Below are 21,180 nucleotides of genomic sequence, written 5' to 3'. Positions count from 1 at the left end.
TCATTGTGGAACGAAGTCCAGTATTTAATTTGGCCTGTGTTTGACAGATCCTGTGTGCGTGGTAACGGCTCACTCAGGGCCGGGATACAGGGGGGATTCTTGGCCTGGGCTCAGGGCAGATTGGCGGAGAAAATGTCGCATTCAATTAAGGCTGATTGGCCCTGACAGTTGTCTGGGTGAAGTTTATAAGGTACATCTAATCTGGATGCATCTGGTCATAAAAATGCAAAACAAGCCATTCCCACCCAAGTTCTAACTCCAGATGTGGGTTGATTCTCAGTGATTGACACCATATTTTTTGCAGCTGTCCCACATTTCAAATCTTTTTCTATTTAAAATATATTCATCATAATTATGGAATGCAATAAACAAACTTCAGCCTGATGACAAGCTTTAAATATAAGAATGTTTCAGCTTAAAATAAATGCCGGGATTTCTCAGCCTGGGAGGGAGACGGCACCAACAAGAGTGTTCTCCGAAGGCGCCCTGACCTTGTCACCATGAACCAGACAGAGTTATTTTCTCTCCAGGATCGACTGATATCTGGAGGGGGGCGAGGGAGAGAAAAAGCAAAAAGTTATTTATATCAGATAGAAAAATACGCAGAAGCCATCAGAAAGCCACCCTTGTAAGACAAAGAAAAAGAAACTAGATTTCAACCTAACGCTGTCTTGAGGACTTCCCATTGCGTAAGTTCTTCCCAAAGTGGGGCAGAACAGCGGGTCTGGGCCCTGGGGCCAGGTCCCTGGTTTCAAATCCCAGCTTCCCACTCCACGCTCTGTTACCTTGAGCGTGACTCTGTCACTCTGTCACTAACCTCTCTGTGCCTCAGTTTCCTCATCTATCAGACGTAACGTGAGAACACCACCTGCTCCACAGTGAGTAAGTACTTACTATGAGCAATCGTGAGAACTAAGTCAGTGGTTATAAGTAAGGTGCTGGAACAACGCCTGGCATGCAACCAGTGCCCCCAACCTTTTAGCTATTGTGTCATCAATATCACCCGACCTCCACCCACTGCTCTTCTAAGGGAGGAACTGAAGGGCTCAGGGGTTAGGTGACCTGCACAAGGTCACCTACAGAACACAGCAAAGCTGGGATTCAGGGCTGGCCCGGCGGCCGAGTGGTTAAAGTTTGCCATGCTCTGCTTCAGCAGCCCGGGGTTCACGGGTTTGGACCCCAGGCACAGACCTACTCCACTCATCAGCCATGCCGTGGAGGCATCCCACATACAAAATACAGGAAGATTGGCACAGATGTTAGCTCAGTGTGAATCTTCCCCACCAAAAAAAAAAAAAAAGCACTGAGATTCAAACCCTGATCATGTGACTTCATTACAAAACATGCCTCTGAGGGGTCAGTTTTGCTCATGTTAGCATTTTCTGTCTCGATTTAATGCTTCTGAAAGTCTCCCTGATGGCCGTTCTCCCTGTCAGTGGCTAGTCACACATTCCAATGGTCCTTTTAAGCCTGGACAAAAGAGCATCCTTCTGTTCCTTCTTCTGTTCCTGGGGTTCATCTTTTATTTTTAATGCTACTCAAATGAGTCTGTAATTAAGATAGTTAAATAAACAAACTCTTAGGTTAATTATAGATAGGTCAGCTGCTAGATTTTTCTGGCCACTCGTGGACTTCAGCCATGACCTAATGGTGCCCCCAGGAACAGCACATATGACTTGGTTCTTGAGAAAAACGAGAACTACCCGGAGTTCGTGTCAACAATCTGCTCCTCTTTAAAATGAGGCCGTAAGTCACAAACTTTCTGAGTTCCCAAAAAAGTGTCTGGAGCTAAATTTGTATCCTGACTCTGATGATTGTCCTCCCATTAGGCTGATGAGAGAATTAGCAGAGCCAGGGCCTCCTGGGGCAGTGCCCACAGCTTGGGCCAAGATGGAAATGGCTCCGTGAGTTTTACTCTGAGATGTGTAAAGGGTTTGTCCATCACTGGGCCCGCAGGCATGTGTTCAGTATCAAAGTACCGTGGGCAGCCTCTCCTAGGAGGTGGACTCCGGTGCTGGCGAGCCCTCTGTTTCCAGCAGGAATGAGAAATCTCTGCCGGAAAAGGGGTGGCTGTGTTTCAGTTCTCCCAGAGCCCTCTGGATGGCCCTGGGGATGTCTCCGAGCCTTGCCTAAACTGCCAGGTTTCTGTCTGGGGGAGGTGGTGTGGCACAGTGGCAAGTGTGTGCTCTCGGGAGACAGACAGACCCAGGTTCAAATAGGAGCTCGGTCAGTTACAAACTGGGTGAACTGGGGTAAGCAGCCTCGCCGTCTCGTCTCAGAGACTCGCCTGTGAGATGGAAATGGCCATCTCTGACCTGCAGGGTTGTCATGAGGATTAGAGGACAATGTGGAGCAAGGACGAGGCTCGCAGTGGGTGGTCAATGAGCAGAGGCTGAGGTTTCACCTGTGGGGTCAAGAAGGCACTTTAACGTGGTGTCCGGCACTGGGAAGTTTGTTTCTCCTTCTGCAGCCAGGATGGCAGATAGACTGTACCTCTCATTTCAATATCAATCAATTGGAGATACCTGCTTGAAGTGCAGCAATTGATATGTGATGTCTGCCACAGCCTAGGCGAGCGTGGGAAGAGCACGCATTTCATGCACTGCTCTCTCCCTTCCGGAGTATAAGTTCTGAAGGCAGGAGCTGGGTCTGAAAAATAATCTTATCTTGCACGTGCTACAAAGCCTTTTTTGCATCTTTTATCTCATTGCTCTCCCTACAAGTCCTGAGACACGGCACGCTGTGACCCCATATCACCTGGTATTAAATCCTGTGACCATTATCATCTCCATTTGCTGGATGTGAAAACTGAGGCCGAAGATCAAATGAATGATGCAGACATCTGACAAAACTAGATTAGACTTTGAAATTTATCTGCACTTTCACTCCAGAAATCTGCTGCTGCCTGTCCCCTCCCCCTGGGATCTTGATCCCCACACCCTTAGTGAGGCCTGGGAGATGTGGAGGCTGGCCTTTGCCCTTCTGCCACCCAACCGAGGACCCTGGAAAAGTCACTTTACCTTCACAAGGCTCTGTTTACCTGCCTTCAAAATGGACAGAGTAACTACCCTCTCCTCTGAATCTCAAAGGGCTGTGTGAGGATGAGGGGAAACAGTGGGTGTGGGGTAAATAAGGACTGGATACAATGCCCCTTTTTGCCATTATTTGTGAGAGAGGGGGAAATACCTCGGGGTGCAGTGCTCCGTGCACTTTTCAAAGGGGCTCTTCGAAAGCTTGTTTCTGGGGCTTGGAAATTACCTGCAGATTTCTGCAGACTGCCGTGGGAAATAACTTCAGTCCTTGGGTTTGTTGTTTTTTGTTTTTTAATACTTTTTTTTGGTGAGGAAGATTAGCCCTGAGCTAACATCTCTGGCCAATCTTCCTTTTTTTTCCTTCTCCCCAAAGCCCCAGCACATAATTGTGTATCCTAGTTGTAGGTCATTCTAGTTCCTCTCTGTGGGATGCCACCACAGCATGGCTTGATGAACAGTGTGTAGGTCTGTGATCAGGATCCGAACTGACAAACCCCAGGCCGCCAAAGCAGAGTGCACGAACTTACCCACTCCACCACGGGCCGGGCCCCCAGTACTTGGGGTCTTAAAGCTGGACTGACTCTGTGACCTTGGGCAAGTCACTTCACTTCTCTGACCCGCAGGCTCTTCACCTGCATGATTGGATGCCTACCTTCCTGGCAGGGCTGCTGTGAGGCCCAGAGCCAAGCTAGGAAAGTCACCTGGAATGCAGAAGTCACTCAGCAAGGCCAGGTTCCCTTTCCTGAGGACCCGGTAGGACAACCTTGCCAGAGACTTAAGGCAGAGAATTTTCTTTTCTTCAAAGAAATGGCAATGAGGAAATGTATGTGTGTGTGTGCGTGCAAATGTGTGTGAGAGTGTGTGTGTAGGAGGAGAGGGCTGTGGAGAAATAAAGCAATGGTGGGGAATAAACAACAGAACGTTTGAGTGACTCGCAGATGAAAGCTTCTTTTAGCTGGATTCATCAGCCTTCCAACACCAGCTTAGCTGTGCTTGGAAAAACACTTCACTTGCCATAGGATGCCAAGTCATGAGTATGTCAGAGAGAGGGAGAGAGTCTGTTTTAGAAATTTGCATATCCCTCTCCTAAGAGAAAAAGGTCCATTGGAACAAAGTGGTTGGTGCTTGTTGGTGACATCTCTGTATTTGTCCTTTGTGTGAGGATGCTGGAAGGAAGTCAGCAGTAAAAGGTTTATGCATGTTATTCTGTGAGATGGAGAGAGGAGGCATAGGGAAAAGAAGAAAGAGGAGAAAGGGCAGAGAGAGATTAAAAGAGAGAGTGAAAGAGATGGAGGCAGGGAAGACAGAGGGAGAAGGGCAAGGAAGGGGGGAGGTGATGTGTGAGGGAGGGGCACAGAGCAGAGAGATGGGAGAGTGGGGAGAGGAGAAAGAGAGGAAAAGAAGGAAGGGGCGTCAGGAGAGACAGACAGATGGAGGAGGTGAGATGGAGTGGGACCCACCCATCCCCTTTCATCTTGAACCTGCCGCAGTGGATGTCAGGTTGACATCCTCCGTTTTCAGACCTTGAAGCTTCTCCGGGGCCTGCCTGCCCCACCGGCTGTAACGTTTAAAGTGCCCGTCTCTCAAGTGAAGCCAGATGGTGGATCTGAGCCAGCCCGCATTTGACAACCAGATGCGGAGCTCGCACAAAGGGGTCCTCCATCCTGGTTGCTGGCTGGGAGCTGAGCTCAGCTTCACGGAGCACGAGTCCGCTCTCCACACCAGGGACCCGAGTACAGCCCCTGCTGCAGCCTGGGCCGCCAGAGGCAGCCTGGGAAGCTGGCGTGACCGGGGTCACGGAATGAGACAGAGCTGGGCTTGAATCATGATCCACCCTTACTGGTGGCTCTGGGCATGTGGTTTTGAGCCTCAGTTTCCCCATCTGTGAAATGGGCCTAACCAAAAAAAAAAGTGGGTCTCATGGATGGTTAGACGATTAAGGAGGAAAGCAGTGTTAGGTGTCTGGTACAGAGAAGACCAGGGTTGTAAACTCAGGTCGAGAAGGCTGAATTTGACCTGAAGAGGGTGTTAGTCTGACCTCCTTCAGGCTTAAAGTTTTTAAATTAATTGTCCTCATTAAAAAAACCCAGGAGATTTCTTATAAAAATCCATATCACTGGTTTCTTGTGAAAGCCCGTCGTATCAAAGGGTAGACGTGAGCAGCAGAGCCCCCACTGCCTCAGACCCCTCCCGACCCGGTGCTGCCACACGCCCTCCCCTCGTGTACAGTTCCTTCTGGCCCTGAAGTCATTTGACCCTCACCGAGCTGCTAGATTCCTTTCCAGGCAGGCACGCGAGTTGTGTCCGTCTGTATTTCTCCAGCGGTTGACATGATCTTCCGTGGAGAAAGGAAAGCGAAGGTCATGGAGCGGGGGAGTTGTCATCTCATCCTTGGAGCACAGCTAGATTTCCCACCAACATGAGGGGCTGGACCACAGAGGACAGCCAGTCTGAGATTCGAAGGAATGGCTGCTTCTCCTTGGAAGAATATGTTTCATTTTAGTGTTTAAATAGCTTGGCTTTCAATCCAGCCATTGTTTGGGGTTTTCCAAATTTCTTCAAGTATTTAGGCGTAAAGTGGGTAAAAGCATGTCCCTCCCTCCCACCCCAAATGGTGGAGTCCCATAGCCGCTCAAGGGTTGGGGACTTGGGCACACACACTCGGAAGGATACAACAGGCCGAAGAGGAAGAAAGGACTGGGCTGAAGGAGGAAGCTGCCTCCAGGGGCTGAGTGTCCTGCGTGTCCTCCAGCCAAGGATGTGGCCGCCATATACGACCTGCTCACCGGGAGCTACAGCCTGGCATGGGAGCAAGAGGGAAACAGACGATTATGAGTTTCCGAAGAGACCAGCCCGGGGAACTGGGAGAGCCCTGAAGAAACACCCAGCTTGGCTTGGAGGAAAGCAATTTGGCTCCTCGGAGGAGAAAAAATTCAAAATAAGCCCTGAATGACAAGTAGCAGTTGGCGTGGGGCAGAGGTGCCCCCGGGCTCTCCAGGGAGGAGGTGAGGAAGATTGTTGGGGGCCTAGAAAGGTTGTGGGGCGCTGGAGCATGACGTGGAAGGGAAATGAGGGAGAAGTGAGGGATGAAGCGGGATGGGTGGACAGGGCCCCTGGGAAGGGCCTGGAATGCTGTGCTGAGGAATTTGGAGGTAATCTTGAAGGCAGTGGGGAGCCACAGACGGGGTTTCTAGAACTGGATCAGCATGGTCAGATTTATGCGTCAAGAAGACGATCTTGGAGGCTGTGGATGTAGCTCGAAGACGGTGAACCTGAAGGTTGAAAGGCCACGGTGGAAAATGGTAGTGATGGCAGCTGTGGGGACAGAGTGGAGGCAGTGGGTTCAGGAAATCAAAGTCACAGGAAAAGCCACTAAGACTTGGCGACAGTTGCAGAGTCCCTGAAGGACTCTGATTTGCATAAACGCTGGGTCTCTGCAAAGTTCCATCCTAACTGGGGTGGTTAATTGAATTCATTCATCCAACAACAAACATTTATAGATGCTGACTCCGCTGGGAGCCCTGAGCTGGGTGCTGAGAGGAAGGACGGGAAGAGTCAATTCCTGCCCGGGAAGTGCCAAGCCACCAGGAAAACGCGCTTTTTAAAAGGATTTTGTGACCCATCATTCTATAAAGCAGATGGTAGCCACTTCACTCCCTTCTAGCTCCCAAGTTTTCTGGCTCAGGACCTATGCACGCTGCCACTGAACCCCAACAAGAAGAGCCAGCCCTCACTGACAGTTTACCACGTGCCGGGCGCCGTGCTGAGGGCTTGTCACCGACTACCGTATACTGTGATGGCGTCCAGGGTTTGGCAAACTCTGTAAAGGGTCAGACAGTCAAACTTTTAGGCTTAAGGGTCAACCCTGCCACTGTAATGTGAAATGAAAGCAGACATAGACGACGTGTAAATGAATGGACGTGGCTGTATTCCGATAAAACTTTATTTACAAACACAGGCCGCGGCCACACTTTGCCAACCTCTAAAGGAATTCCCAGGATTCCACTCATCCTGCAGATGAGGAAGCTGAGTTTGTCAGTCAGGGCCCAGAGAACGGATGGCCACTCAAATCGGGCAATTGAGGAGGGTTTAGAGAAGGGACTATTTTCCAGGGTGGCAGGTTAAGGGGAACTAATGAGCGGTGCTGAAGTCCTCGGGGCAGGTAGCAGAGGAGAGCTGTTGAGACCCCAAGACTGGAGGGGCAGCAGGAGGGGTGCTTACCAGAACCCAGGAGACCGGCCACTGGAGGAGAGGGCTGCCCAACTGAAGCTGCGGCTGCCTCGGGAGAGGGAAGCTGGGGGGAAGTCCTCTGACCTGTTCCCCCTCCTACTCTCCAAACTCCTGCCATCACCTTCCCTTCACCACACAAGGCAGGAGGCCAGGGGCCAAGGGAGTCCATGGGAGCAGCCTCCCCGGACACAGGCAGCATGGAGAAGGGTGGGCTGGCAAAGGAGGGAGTCTGAGCAGCTGCCCAAGGTCATGCAGTAGCGAGTGAAGTGGTCAGGCATCCTGAGTCGCCATATTCTCCGTGGGCGGAAGTTGCCCTGGGAAGAAATGGGGCAAAGGGAGGCCGCGGAGGGCTCGGTGCACTCAGGAGCTTTCCTCTGACGGAAACATCCCCAAACAGGACCTTATCCCCAGGCTCTGGAATCAGACGGGCATGGTTCAGACCCCAGCTCTGCTCCTGACTCATTCTGTGGCCTGGGGCAGGTCATTATACCTCTCAGTTCCCTCATCTGTAAAACTGCGGCGAGACTCTCTCTTTATACAGAACGTTTCCCAGGGTGGTGGACACACCTCCGGTCCATACTGCCTGGTGACAAAAGCAAATTCCCAGGCCCCATCTCAGACTGCCCGAACCAGACTGCGCACGCGGGATCAGGGGATGCGCGCTCTGACAAGGCCCGGGCGGTGATTCTGACGCCCCTCAATGTGTGAGAGCCCCGTCTATTGGCTTCTCGTGAAAATTAAATAAATCAGCCTACACGGCCGCAGGCCCGTAGTCGGCACCCCCTTCCTTTACGGAGCAGTCCCCCTGAGCTGCACAATCGACCTGAATCAGTTCATCAAATCATTGCGGCAACCAAGAAGACGATATTTTTTCATTCCCATTTTACAGGTGAGAAAACTGAGAATGAGAGCCATCCAGACACTTTTCTGAGTCAGGTGGGTAACCATTGGCCGAGACACAACAGCTGGTTCCTCCCTCTTCCCCTTCAGTGGGGGGCAGGGGGGCATGACACAAGATGGGCCATGTGCAGCCATGAGCAAAGGCCAGAGGACCCCCGCTAGAGAGAGCTGAAGGGCTGAGCGGGGAGAGGCTATGTACCTCACAGGAATCTGCAGGCGAGGGACCACCCAGGAGGATCCAGCTAACTCATCTGAGCCTAGGCAGCCTCAGGAGAGCCGCACAGCCTCTGCCGAGCTGCGAACCTCGGCAGGCCGTGTCGGTCAGCCAGGCTGCATAATTCGCATCAAGGGATTGCAAGCTCCAAACGGAGCTCTTTTTTTCTTATTCTTTCCAATCGGGCAATGGGATTTGTTCACGATGAAGGGTCCCAAATACCCCGACTCCTTCTGAGAGGCGGAAAGGCGTCTCGGTGAGATCGACGACGCTTCTTTCGCTGGCATCTTTGCGTGGAGGTACCTAGAGAGGTATTTTTTCAAGCTAATAAATCATAAGCCTTGTTTGAATTCCGATCCAGAACAGATGTAATGCATATGGTCAGTAGACTTGGAGCTGCAAATAAATATGTTTGGAAACCAAATATTTGAAAAGCAATTCTTCTTCTCAGTCTTCTCCTTTTTTAAGTGCCACTGCCAAGATCGGTTCAGGGTTTGGTTTCCCCCCGAAGCAGTGGTCACAGTGCTCCGCTCCCGCAGCCAGAAAGGAGATACAATGCTCCAGGCTGGGAGCGCCCAGGGGTTTCACCTTCACGTCAGGTCAGGTTGACAGGTTGTGGCTGCCTGGAGTGCTGTGCTGAAAAGGGACCTCAGGCTCCGCTGGAAAGAGTGCCGTGATCAATTAGCAATGTCTGCTCGAGGACCAGTAGGAGGAAGTGGAGGTATAAGTGCCACATAATTGCCACCCCTGTCCTGGGTGTTTTAGAGTCTGCTAACTCTGGGCTACCTACTTCTCTAACAGGACTGTGCTTTGTTTACCTTGATTGTAGTACAATGAAAATTTTAGGGAGTGAAAGAATTAGTAACATTGAAAGAATCAGGGACCTACCCTTTTCAATGCAATGCCCAGGTAATATCTTAATAGCCCTCTTGCTAATTCAGCCCTCTGCCCGAAGGAAGGAATCTTTAATCATCTGAACAGTCCTGGGCCCCAGAAGCGGCACTTTTCACAAACAGCGGTTCTCTGTTTATTTACCTGGGTAATGGATTTTTGCCTGTTTCTCCCTAGAGTATTAGCTTCATGGGAACATTGTTTCATCCATTGCTTTATTCCTCACATCTAACTAAAAGTGTATGACACATAGTAGGGACTAGATGAATGAATGAAGTGTCTTTCTTTTATTTCATTTCCTCATGCACATGCTTATTTATTTTTATTTATTTACCTTTTTTTTGAGGAAGATTAGCCCTGAGCTAACATTTGCTGCCAATCCTCCTCTTTTTGGAGCACCAGGAGAGACTTCATAGAGGCCTCCCATTGACCTAGGGTTTTGAAGGATGAATAGAAGTTTTCCAAGCAAAGTGTTGGATGTGTTATGCTTTGTATAAGGATATAGCAGACTCCAGTCTTGTGTAAGAATGACAGTGTGATACGTAGTATATTAGTGAAAAGAGTGATGGAATTGTCTTAGAGTCAGACACATAAATAGTTGAATCTCAGTTCTGTCACGGTTCAACTGTGTGACCTTGGGCAAGTAACTTAGCCTGTCTGAGCCTCAGTTTCTACCTGGCAGATTGAGAATTCAGACGAAATGGAGGGGGAAAGCCTGGCACAAGCCCTAGTACCTCATAGGACCCTCAGGATGTGACATCTCTTGCTGTTAGGATGCCAATTAGGACCCCACTCTGACCAGTCTGTGGGGACAGACTTTGAAGCTTCCCTGGCATGATTCAGAGAAAGGCAGATCTCTCTGGCCCCGATCCAAAGGAACTTCCTTAAGGACATCCTGCAAGGACCTTGTTAGCAGGGAGCCTGGCGCCCCGTGGCTCTGTGACAAGCTCCCTTCTCCCACCCCCCGCCCCAGCCCCAGGTACTGTTCTGGCTGCCTCCCAGCCCCGCCCAGGGCACGTGCAGCCTGTTTTTACAGCTTTTCACTGAGCTGAGCCGAGAGAAAATGCCAGCTTGATCCATTTTTCTTTCTTGTTCTTCAGACACGTGTGCCGGCAAAAATGCTGGCTCAGCAGACGGCTTCAAGTTCAGAGTCTTATCGTTTAAAACACCCGCTCTCTTCGAATGTAGTGATAGTAAAAATAATGGAGACAGCCACCATGAATGGCATGCTTGCTCTAGGCAGACACTTTATAGGCACTGTTTTTTATAAGTCTCCCCAGGACCCTGTAAAGCTGCTCTTCTTTTCTCTAATTCCTGATATAAAAGTAAGTCCAAGTTTACACAGCAAGGAGAGACAGGGTTGGAAAGGGAACCCAGGTTTTCATCTCTCAAACTCACCCCTCTGCATTTATCTGTTTTTCATTTCTTTACCGAGACTTTCTCTTTCAAAAAGGTTTGAGGCAAATAATCGAAATACAAACAGCGAAAAAAGAATAAAACCAACCAAGGAAATCAGAGCCAAGAGAGTCTGAGATGGGAAGGTAAGATGTTTCGGCAATGGTTGGGTGCAGCGTCCCGTGGACATCAGATGGGTCAATCTGTTAATCCTGCTAGTCAGATCTTCTCTATCTTTGCTAATCTTTGTTCATTTGTTCTGTCAGTGTTTGAGGAAACTGTGTTCAGATCTCCCACAGTGCTTTCAGATTTGTCTCTTTCTCCTTTTGGTTTTACCAGTTTTTGCTTCGTTTTTGAAGTTTTGTTTCTAGATACACACACATTTAAAATTGTTATGTCTCCAGTGAGTTGATGCATTTTGTCATCATGGTAAAAAACCTCTGGTAATGGTTCCCACCTTCAAGTCTCTTTTGCTGATAACATAGCTTAGCTACATTTGCAAGGTCTGTCTTTTTTCCATCGTTTTACTCGGTCAACCTTCCTGGGTCTTTATATTTAAGATGTGTCTCTTGTAAGCAACATATAGTTGTTTTTGCCTTTTGTAGTCCCAGCTTAACAATCATAGTCTTTTAATTGGAATATTTAGTTCATTCACCTTTAATGTAATTACCCATATATTTGGGTGTAGATGAAGCATCATATTATTTGTTTTCCATTTGTCCCATCTGTTCTCTCTTGACCTTCTCACTTTTTTTGACTAATCTCTTACTATTATTACTTAAATTTTACTCTCTGTTATCTTGTAATTTGCATTCTTATACTATTCTTTTAGGAGTTTTCTTAGCAATTACAATAGGCATCCTTGACTTAATTAAAGCCTAATATAAGTCAATACTTTTACCATTTACAAACAATAAAATTAAAATACTTTAATTATAATTTATTTAAATCAAATTTAATTTAATTTTACCCTCTTTGAATTTATATATTATTGCTGTAAAATATTTTTATTTTACATATATTTTAAACAAGACATCATTGCTCTCATTATTTTATACAGTCAAACTTTATCTAGATTTATCTACATATTTATCCCTTCAATTACTTGTCAATCCTTCCTGCATTTCTGTGTGTCCTTCTGGGATGATATTTCTTCCCCTTGAAAAAGCTCCTTTTGGCATTTCTTTTAGTACAAGTCTTCTGACAGCAAATTCTCTGTTGTTGTGTGTCTAGAAATGTCTTTAGGCTTCAGCTTTGAAGGAAGTTTTCACTGGACATAAACACTGTGCTGGCAATGATTTTCCTCTCAGTATGTTATTTCATTGTCCTCTGGTTTGCATCATTTCAGGTTCAGTCTCAGCTTGCTTCTTTGATGGCAAAGTGTCATTTTCATTCTACCGGCTTTTAAAACTTCTCATCTTTAGCTTTCAGCAGTTTTATTGTGACATACCAAGATGTGTTTTTCTTTTTATTTATCCTGCTTGGGAATTATAGCCATTCTTGAATTTGTGGTTTGACATTTTCATCAGTTTTTTAAAATGCTTAGTCATTATCTTCTTAAAGATTACTTCTCTCTTTTTTCTCTCTCTCCTATCCTTCTAGAACTCCAGTTACATGTAGGTGTGAACTTTTCACTGTTTTCATATGTGTTTTATGTTCTTTTATGTATTTCCATTCTTTTTTTTTTCTTGAGGAAGATTTGCCCTGAACTGACCTCTTTTGCCAATCTTCCTCTTTTTGCTTGATGAAGATTGGCCCTGAGCTAACATCTGTGCCAATCTTCCCCTATTTTGTATGTGGGTCCCCACCACAGCATGGCTGCTGACGAGTGGTATGGGTCCACACCTGGGAACTGAACCTGGGCTACTGAAGCAGAGTGTGCTGAACTTAACTGCTAGGTCAGCAGGGCAGCCCCTGTATTTCCATTCTTTCAGTCTTTGTGCTTCAGTCTGGATATTGCCTATGGACTTATCTTTCTGGTCACTAAACTCTTCTTCTGCTGTGTCTAAACTGCTATTAAAATCATTGCTTATATTCTCAATTTCAATTATTGCATTTTTCATTTGTATAATTTTAACTTGTTTCTTTTTTTAAAGATTCTAGTTTTCTGGTGAAAATTTTCACTTTGTCATTTATTTTCTTGAATATGTTAATATCGGTTTTTAAAGATCACGTCTGATAATTCCAATATCTGGGTCACCTGTGGGTCTGTTTCTATTATATATTTTCTCTCATGGTCCTGTTCTTGATATGCCTAATAAATTTTGATTGAATACTGGAAATTTTGTATTTAAAGAAACTGCAGAGGCTTCACATAATGTTATTTTCCTCCTGAGAGGGTTTTCTTTAGCTTCTGGCAAGCTATTACGGTAGAAGTTCACTTTGATGTACTCAGAGACAGAGATGACTCAAGGCTGAGTTTTAATCTTCGAAAGGCCTGGCCTATTTCCAGCTCACCTTTACTCCTAGGGTGCAGGTTGACATGAGTCCTGTCTGAAAGCCAGCTGAGACTAGCTCAGGGAAAAGTAGGGGATGATTAGATGAGCAATGTTCCTGTAGGAAGGTCAGGGGCATGTGGGCCTCAGGGCTACAAGAACCAGAGAGTTGCACTCTTTCTGCTCCACCTGGCAACCTCTTTTTTTCCCTGCCTTCTGACTCTACTCTTAGAGACAGGCTGTGGCTGGGAACACACCACCACCCACGCCCAGGAGCACAGTTCTAAGATTTTCTACCATAGAACGGCTAAGACTTGCTCTCTCTAGTCTCCAGGTCAAAAAAACTCTCAAGAAAGAATAATGATTGGTTCCATTTGGGTCAATCACTATAGCTAGATGGCACTCCTCCGGGGGAACACAGACCACCCTGCCAGAACCACAAGCCCAGGGTGGAGAAAAGAGCACCTCTCGAAAGAATGAAGGATGATGGTTGGGCTCAAAACTATGGATGTCTCTGGGCACTGAGTTCTGACACCTCCCAGTCACGTGTGCTGCTCTTGAAGTGAAGTGAGCTGAGTCCGGTCTTGTTAAAACACTACGAGTACTGAAGGGTTCTCCCAAGCTCCTGGTGAAAACAAAACAAACACACAAAAACAGCAACTTCCCTGCAGTATCTCTTGTGATAATAATCCTAGTAATAGGGTGTCTATAAGTAGCCCCATCCTGGGCCAGGGGAGCCATTTATACAAATCTCACAAGAATGTTTCCCAACTGCCTGCAAAGTCGGTGTAACTAGGCCCATTTTCAGAAGAGGATCCAGATTTAGAGAGACTGGAGCTTACAAAAGTACAAATAAAACTTAGGTACAAAAGTGAATATTTATTAAGTGTAAGAAAAGCAACCACACACATATTTTAAAAGCTGACAGATATCACAAAGATCATGAAAGTCAGAAAAATGTACATATTTTAATTAAATAACTGCCTCTTGCTCCTCTATAATACTTTTTTTAGGTACGCTTGTTTTTTTTGTGAGCAAGATTGGCCCTGAGATAACATCTGTTGCCAATCTTCCTCTTTTTTTCCTCCCCAAAGCCCCAGTACATAGTTGTATACCCTAATTGTAGGTCATTCTAGTTCTTCTATTTGGGATGCCACCACAGCATGGCTTGATGAGTGGTGCATATGTCTGCACCTAGGATCCGAACCAGCAGACCCCAGGCCACTGAAGCAGAGCATGCGAACTTAACCACTACACCACAGGGCTGGCCCCATATAATGCTTTTATTCCTATATTTTGGGCTGCATATTTGATCATCTTTTCTTATGACAAGGATGTAATATTATTTCCTATGGAGAGAATAGAAAGATAATTCAGTCTTTCCTCTAGCATGGTTGGGCAAAATGTATTTCTTTATTGAGAGCTAAAACACAAAAACATGCAAATTCACACAAGATTATACTAGCTGTTGGTAGTCTTGCTGGAGTTGGTGTTCTACAAGCAAATTTAATAAATGATATTTCATTTATTTATTTCGGTTCCCACTGAAAGAGGAAAAAAGAATGGTGAGCTTAGAACCATATAGGCTGCATTAGTGAGCCTGTTTCTGAGAGGTAAGAATTTCTACTTTAATTAGAGGTCTTATAAAAACCATATTCCTGCTTATAATCTTACATGGCTGATGATTGGAAGTGCTTTCCACAGGCTAGCTTCTGGCGCCATGCGTTTCAAACTTTCTCTTCCACCATTCAGATACTTGTGGTGCAAAGGACTCTGGGAAAACTTCATATTTTGGGGCAGCCTCTGGCCCCACCGCTTCACGCCAAGACTCCAAGTCTTGGGAGATAGGAGTGTTCAAGGGGAGGTAGAAGTATTTTTGGAAGCCATTCCTGCCCCACAAGAAGACAACCACACAAATATATTCCACCAACCTCAAGGCAAGTGCCACACAACTCATCTTCACCTTAACCTCATCCTAAAAATGACCACAGCAAAGGGTGACAGAGAGGAGATCAGGTGGAAAGAGACAGTAGCCCTTAGCCAATTGTGACTAAAATATCTTACTTTTCAAATTTTACCAAAACATGTGGACCCATTGCCAGGGCCCCCTGCCAGGCTTCAGAGGACACTGTACAAAGGGAGGGACCCTGAAACCTGAGCATCATGCGCTCCACGGTCAATACGTCATTTCCACTTTCCCACAAGGGAATTGAGGCCCAGAGAGTTGAAGTGACTTGCTCAAGGTCATGCGGCTAGTAAATGATGAAGCTGGGAAATGGCAAATGTGTTCTTTGAAAAATGATGGAAGTCCAAGATGTATTGGTTCCCCTCCCTCAGCGTCCTCCCCTCCATCGAGCCTGGGAGAACATGGGGACATGGTGATGGTAAAGCATTTGCCAGGTCAGACTAAGAGCAGGTGTCTCAGCAGCACCCAGAGCCCAGGGTGCCTGGTTCCACCACTACAAACAGCTTCTGTCTAGACATCAGCATAAACTAGCGGTCTTTGATGGAATCCAAGGGACCCCTGGAGGACCCACCAGGGCTGACGTGGAGAGGTAAAGCTCTGGAATCCAGGCCTAAGCCGTCTCTGATCTTTCCTCTTCCTTGGGGAGACTCTGCTCCCTCTTGTTCCAGAGCTTCTCCGTTCCCTGGTGGGAAGATTCCTGATCCTGAAAAGGCACACAGGTGCAGGATGTAAAACCCTCTAATGTCGCCTTGCTGGATGATTCCGGAACTGCTGTCTTGAGAAGGGAAACACGTTGCAATGGAGGATGTGGACCCTCTTGTTCACAGAAGACTTGGGCCTTCGTCTCTTTAAAAGCACAAATGCAAGGAAATGTTGGCATGAGTGGGGTCCCTTTCCTTTCTGAACTCTTCATTGCACGTGTGTTTGAAAGTTGGTGCTCACACGCCCATCCCACCATGCCTAAAGGGTGAGCAAGATTCCAAGAGCTTCTTAGCCCGGAATCATTGGAAACAGACATACGATGCACTGTGTAGTGTTAACACGCAGGAGGTTAAGTGCGAGCTCTCGGGCCCTTTGATGTGTTAAATACCAAGGACTTTAACGTAATAGAACTGTAAGCCTCAAATCAGAGCTGATCACACTAATTTGCTGAACTCCAAAACCAAACCCAAACGTTCATTTCTTCTTAAACTGAACCACAAATCCAAGTTGTTTTGATCTACAAATCTATCTAACAAAAGATTTGAGGTGGCTTGCAAGAAATACATGCAATAAAACAAAATTCTAACTAGATAAAAACCAGGATCAGGGAAAAAAATCAAAACCAGAGGGAATATTACAACATAGATATGCAAGACCCGTACAGTAATTTGAGTTCCTGAGCCCCCTGGCAGCCAGAGCAATATGGAAGATACATTAGTTACATGGCATGCATTCTCCATAAAGAGAAGCAATTTTTAATAGCAGTTAACTAATTTGAAACCAAACTAAATCTCAGATAGTAGGGGGGAAAAGGAAACAAATATTCTCTGAGTCAGGCTTAAGATACTTCATTTGGTTCAAGATCCTGCTTAATACGCATAATGGTTTCAAAAACACTAATTACTCTATCATTAGCTTCTATTTCCTACTGGCTCTCAAACTCGTCTTAAAGATACCATAATTCCCATCCGCCCAGTGTGTCCGGATTTTCCTTTTCGACATTCTTGCCTTAAGCTGTTTCAAGCTCTTGCTGTATCGGTTTTGTACACGACCTCATTGTTTTAGCAATTAAAGACTAAAACTTGCACGCACGTCTCCAGGGAAATGAGAATTCGAGAGGTTAAGTGTCGGCCTCGCACTGCAGAGTATGGTTCCTAATCCCCAGGGGGCTCCCCTAAATTGTTTGGATAAACTGAGGAAATGTCAGGGGGAGTTCTGACACTGAGCATGACATTAATCTTCGTAACCGTTCCTCCAGATGTGCACACATGTTCCAAGGATGCTGAACATCCAGGTTCGCGGCGCAGCCCTCTCCTCTGTGGGGGTGCGGGCAGTTAGACGGGGGTGGGGGGGCAGCCAGTTTGATTCTTTCCTGATTGTTTTCAAGTCTTGAGATCTGTATGCTTGTTCTTCCAGAGATGGTCATCGTGGTTACTTGTAATGATACTAAAAACAACGAGAAATTCTTAGCATCCATCGTTAAATGAAAAGTTAGATTATAAAACAATACTTGCAAGTGCATAGATAGCTCAATGCATGTCTATATGTAGATAGAATATAGATATCGATATATTGGGTAGATACACACTCAGATGTTAACAATATTTATAAATATTTATTTAAAACAGCACCCAGTTCTCTCTGGGTGGAGGGATTTTTACTCTTTAGAGTTTCCTAAGTTTTCTATAATAAACATATACTATTTTTACAATGACCACAAAACTAGATAGTTGTTCCTTTTATAAGCCTTAAACTGACTCATTTTAGAATATCCAAAAGGTCTCATATCTATTTGTGGCAGAAAACACTCTGTACAACCACGATGTAGCTATAATTTTCGCCTCATGGTCATAGTCATGTTGTGGCTAACATTTACTTGGGACATTTGCACTCCAGGCAAGGCGAGCTTTAAGGATTTTTAAATAGCCCCACCTTGAAGAGAGATTGGAACCAGGTCTCAGATTGTACCCTTTCTCTTATTGCTTCTGGGGGCTCAGATCAGTTTGCAAATATTGTTGAATTTAAAAAGGAGTTTTGATACCCACTGTGTAGTTTGTCCTCAACCCATCTGTCGACTGCAGAAACAAATTAGCTTCTCTCCACATGGCCTGCCACTCTCCTGTCCTTCCCATCCCCCGCCCCCTGGCTGCAGTCCCTTTCCAAGAATCCAAGATTTGGGAAGAATAACTGAATGCAAAAAATCAAGAACTTTTCTTTCCAAGATAATATGCAGCTTGGGCACCACGTGTCTGCATCTGTGTGTGTGTGTGTGTCTGTGTATGTGTATGTGTATATGTATGTAGGTGTGTATGTAGGTGTATATATCTGTGTGTATGCGTGCACAGATGTGCAAGTTTACAAATGTGTTTAAAGTGTCTGAGTGTATGGACATTTATGCAGGTGACCAGTATGTCCACTTCTCCAGCTCAAGACACAAAATGAGGTCAGATTGTTCTTAATGGCCAAATTATAGCATCTTCTGCTCACTGGGAAAAAATTGTTCCTCCTCTACGGCCCTTCTGTGATGACCAAGCGGTCCAGCGCCTCCCCAGTCCAAGAGATAAGACCTGGTTACTATCTTCTAGAAGAAAAAACTGGGATGTCTGACTATGACTTGGGCTGCAGCTGTCAGCACAGCGTGTTTGTGCAGAAACAGAGGGACCACCACTCCCATGCAAAGCCCATCTCACCGCACGGAGCACAGCAGGAGCTACTGCCCACCACCCAGGAAACGAGGAGCGTGTCCAGTTTTGTCTGCTGCATTGATTGCTTCAGTAGCTTGGACCCCTCAAAGCAGCATTTCTCAGTGTGGACTGGGGACAGGAAGTCCCATCCTTCTGGTGGTGGGCTCCTCCATGTGTCCCTGCGCCAAAGGAGGTGACACCATTGGCAGGACCCTCTGGCCACCCCACCCACCCACAGTGTTGAGCCCAGTTCCAGGTCAGACCCCGTTTCTGGATGGGGAGCTTCTGGGCGAGTGTCCTCTCCCATCAGAGGCTCTCTCCTAGCTTTGACTCTCAAAGGTGAGTGCTGGGGTCTCCATCCCCTTTCTTGCAGAAGTCCTCTTGGCCTGTGCACTGATCGGCTCACCTCCCTCCTGGTGACCATGGGCACAATGGATGCAGGGAAAAAGGGGCAGGTGGGGGAAAGTGAGTCCTCTAAAAAGCAGAAGCCCCAGGCTCCAAAGAAGATGAATAGTTACCCCTCACCAAAACCCAAACTCAAAGCCCAACAATGAGTGTCTATTTGTCTGCCGTCCGTCCACGTAATTAGAAAGACAATTCAAGTGTTTTTGGCTTGAACACAAAAGACTTTCTGCTAGCAACAGAACTGGCTGACAAGTCTTAAATGGTAGTTTTTGCTTTAAAAAAATAATTGACTAGGATAACAAGCACAAACCCTACATCTGTATTAACTCCAGTACATGAATATGTGACTATATGTCTATGATAACGCTTATCATCTAGTGAGCGCCATATACGTGCCAGGCATTGGGCCAAGCACTTCTTTTAGTCTCCAAACAACCCAGTGAGTTGAAGAGCATTCTCAGCCCTCCACTGCACGTGATGAAACAGGGGCTTACAGGGGTTAAAATAGTTTGCCCAAGGTCACCCAGCCAAAAATTCTGTCAAACCCAAGCTATCAGACTCAAAGCCTTCATTGTGTGTGTGTGATTTTTTTAATTGATAGACTTATTTAATTAATAACCTTTATTTTTTAGAAGCAGTTTTAGATTTACAGAAAAGCTGAGCAAACAGCACAGCGATTCCTGCTATACCACCCCCTCCCACCTGCCCAGTTTCCCCTGTGACCTCTTGCCTTCATGTGGTACTTTTGTTACAGTTAATGAATTGATACTGATGCATTTGTATTAACTAGCGTTCACAGTTTATTCAGATTCTTTAGTTTTTGCCTAGTGTTCCTTCTCTGCTCCGGGATCCCATCCAGGGCACCACACGACCTCAGCCGCCACGTGTCCGTAAGCCCCTCTGGGCTGTGACAGTCTCGCAGACTTTCTTTGTTTTGATGACCTGACAGTTGGCAAGCCTCCTGGTCAGGTGTTTTGCAGGAAGCCCGTCTCTTAGAATTTGTCTGGTATTTTCTCTTGATTAGACTGGAGTTGTGGGCGCTGGGAGAGAGACCAGGGAGGTCCAGCACCATTTTCATCACATCCTCTCAAGAGTCCATGCTGTCAGCGTGACTGGCGACTTTTGTTGACGTTGGCCTTGACCACCTGGCTGAAGCGGCGTGTTAGTGGGATTTCAGACCCGGGCAGAAGGAACCGAGGTCTTGGGGGGTGGAATTTGTTGGTCTCTGCTCAGGATCCCACAAAACCTTCCTACCGGCTTCACGTTGGTTCCCTGGGCAGTATATATGCCCCTGCGCCATGGACCACCACACATCCCTGCCCACACAGGGCTCCAGGCCCTGCATCTCCATACCTGGGACGGAGGAGGATCATCCCTGCTGGTCCCAGGTGCCCCACCTCCCGAATCTCTTACTTCCTTAATTACGGCAGACATTCCAGCCTAGACACTTCAGGGTACAGAAAGCAGTGATGGGATTGTGAACTCTTTTTTATTCCAGAAAGCCTAGGACTGCCACTTAACCCTGGACAGGCGCCTGGGCTGTGGCCTAGAACTGCTTCACCTCCTTCTGGCCACTTTTGTCATTTCGTGCCAATCAGGACATCCACTAGGCAGGTACAGGCGGCTCTGACGGCGACCACTTGGGAGTCAGAAACCATCCTTATTCTGACAGGTGCATCTGGTGGGAAAGATGAAGTCTTGAAACCAAGTGGTGCTTGGGTCTGAGGAGGTGGAGTCCAGTTCTCAGGGGCACACACTGGCAGCCGGGGAGCCTCAGGCACATCCAGCCCACAGGCAGGTTGTTGTTAATTATTTTTAATTAATAAACTTTCCTTTTTAGAGCAGTTTTAGGTTCACAGCAAAATTGAGCAGAAGGTACAGAGAGTTCCTATATACCCCTTGCCCCTATGCATGCACAACTTCCCCCACTATAGACATCCCCAGCAGAGGGAGGCATTTGTTACAATCGATGAACCTGGGTAGACACATCACCACCCACAGCCCATAGTTTACGTTAGAGCTCGTTCTTGGTGTTGACCATTCTAAGGGTTTGGACAAGTGTGTGGTGACATGTATCTATCGTTGTAGCATCATACAGAATAGTTCCACTGCCCTAAAGCCCTCTTGCTCCATCTATTCATCTCTCCTGCCCCCAATCCCTGGCACCACTGCTCGTTTTATCGTCTCCCTAGTTTTGTCTTTTCCAGAATGTCATATAGTTGGAACCACACAGTATGTAGCCTTTTCAGATTGGCTTCTCTCACTTAGCAATGTGCCTTTAAGTTTCTTCCCGGTCTTCTTGTGGTTTGACAGCTCATTCCTTTTT

Source organism: Equus caballus, chromosome 14, assembly GCF_041296265.1.
Source record: "Equus caballus isolate H_3958 breed thoroughbred chromosome 14, TB-T2T, whole genome shotgun sequence".
Lineage (NCBI taxonomy): Eukaryota > Metazoa > Chordata > Mammalia > Perissodactyla > Equidae > Equus > Equus caballus.
The sequence above is the reverse complement of the archived record's forward strand: the minus strand, read 5'-3'. Positions refer to the sequence as shown.